Below are 1,974 nucleotides of genomic sequence, written 5' to 3'. Positions count from 1 at the left end.
GTGTGTGAGTGTGGGGTATGTGTGTGTGTGGGGTATGTGTGTGTGTGGGGTGTGTGTGTGTGTGGTATGTGTGTGTGTGTGGGTTATGTGTGTGTCTGAAGGAAGTTGTCATCTCCCACTGGCCTGAGCCATGCCATCTTAAAGGCTCCCAGAGTTAACCTGCTTCCTGAGTTTAATCACCACCTGGCCAATCAGAAAACAGGCTCAGAGAGGTGGCTTCGCTCATCCAGGGTCACACAGCAAAATGTCTTCCCAGTTGGCCTTAGCCTTCTTGGGTGAGGCAGAGAGGAATGTTCTTCCTGTTTATAGCTCGGACACGGGGCCTCCTGTCCTCGCTCTACGGCCTGAGGCTAATGACTTCACCTCTCTGAGCCCAGGTTTCCTCACTTGGACACGGGAGGGGTGTGGCTTCCCGTATGGTTGTCATGAAGGGGAGCTGACCTAGGGCACTGGGTGGTTTGGCTTTCTGAGGAGTAGCTGCCTGGGTCACATGGGCCTCGAGGACTAGGCTATGCCTGTCGCTCCACCCCATGCTCCCTCCTGTCCTGATGCCACTACCTGAGGCCACTACCCCAGGGTCTGCCGCCCTAGTTGGGTACTGAACAAGGCCCCAGAAGCTACCTCCTGGCTGGTAGCCTGGAGATGCCAAAGCCAAAGGCCCCAAACAGCACCTGAGCAGATTTGGGCAGAGCTTGGCTGGTCAGTCAGCTGATCCACAGCCACGCTCCACAGTGCCACACACATATGCTTGTGCTTAAAGACTTCAGTGACCCGCTCAGTGACTGGCTCTGGCCGCCAGGCCATTCAGTGGTCTGGTGCTTATCTTGGCTTGTACCGGAACCGCTCTGGTTTCTGTCTTCCAGGCCCTCGCACGCGCTGTGTGTCCTGGGCAATTCTCTGGCCAGTTCCTGCTGCCACACCATGTCCTGAGAGGGACCTCATGCCCAGCCTAGCCAGGCAGCTTGTGTCCCTCCAGCAGTTGCCCGGGGTGGTGCACGCCTTTAATCCCAGCACTTGGGAGGCAGAGGCAGGCGGATTTCTAAGTTCGAGGCCAGCCTGGTCTACAGAGTGAGTTCCAGGACAGCTAGGGCTACACAGAGAAACCCTGTCTCGAAAAAACCAAAAAAAAAGAAGAGTATTTGCAAGTCACTCTCTGGCCCTGATCAGCCCCGTCTGAACTCTACCCAGAGGAGTGTACTACCAGAGCTGAAATGCTTGAGGAGAGAGACCCAGGCCCTGCCCTACTTGAGTCAAGTCAACTCAGCCAGGGGCAGTGCTATGCTGGACTCAAGACAGGGCGCAGAGACTGGTGGTGCATCCTCTGGGGCCTGTAGGGCAGTGGCTTCATTCAGCAGGAGCTGATGGTGGTGATGGGGAGTGGGGGGTGGAGAAGACAGCAAGTCCAAAGGCCTGAAGTGATGAGGAGCAGCAAGCGGGCTGTGGAGCCTCATGGTAAGGGATAGAGGGAACACTGTGTGTGTGTGTGGGGGGGCATGTCCTCAGTATCAGGGACCCGTGAGTGTGTGTGTGTGTGCGTGTCCTCAGTATCAGGGACCCGTGAGTGTGTGTGTGTGTGTATGTGTCCTCAGTATCAGGGACCTGTGAGTGTGTGTGTGTGTGTGGGGGGGGGCATGTCCTCAGTATCAGGGACCCGTGAGTGTGTGTGTGTGTGTGTGTGTCCTCAGTATCAGGGACCTGTGAGTGTGTGTGTGTGTGTGGGGGGCATGTCCTCAGTATCAGGGACCTGTGAGTGTGTGTGTGTGTGGGGTGGGGGCATGTCCTCAGTATCAGGGACCCGTGAGTGTGTGTGTGTGTGTGGGGCATGTCCTCAGTATCAGGGACCTGTGAGTGTGTGTGTGTGTGTGTCCTCAGTATCAGGGACCTGTGAGTATGTGTGTGTGTGTGTGTATGTGTCCTCAGTATCAGGGACCTGTGAGTGTGTGTGTGTGTGTGGGGGGGCATGTCCTCAGTATC

General features: G+C 56.4%; 1 protein-coding gene across 2 annotated transcripts in view; it reads left to right on the top strand.

The window, feature by feature from the left end:
* Nucleotides 1-1,974, top strand: part of Ripor3 (RIPOR family member 3) — a 75,462-nt gene that overhangs the window by 47,950 nt on the left and 25,538 nt on the right. The gene's annotated exons all lie outside the window — the stretch shown is intronic.

The sequence above is a fragment of the Mastomys coucha genome, unplaced genomic scaffold (assembly GCF_008632895.1).
Source record: "Mastomys coucha isolate ucsf_1 unplaced genomic scaffold, UCSF_Mcou_1 pScaffold15, whole genome shotgun sequence".
Taxonomy (NCBI): Eukaryota; Metazoa; Chordata; class Mammalia; order Rodentia; family Muridae; genus Mastomys; species Mastomys coucha.
Note: the sequence above shows the minus strand (reverse complement) of the source record. Positions and strands in the feature narration are given on the sequence as shown.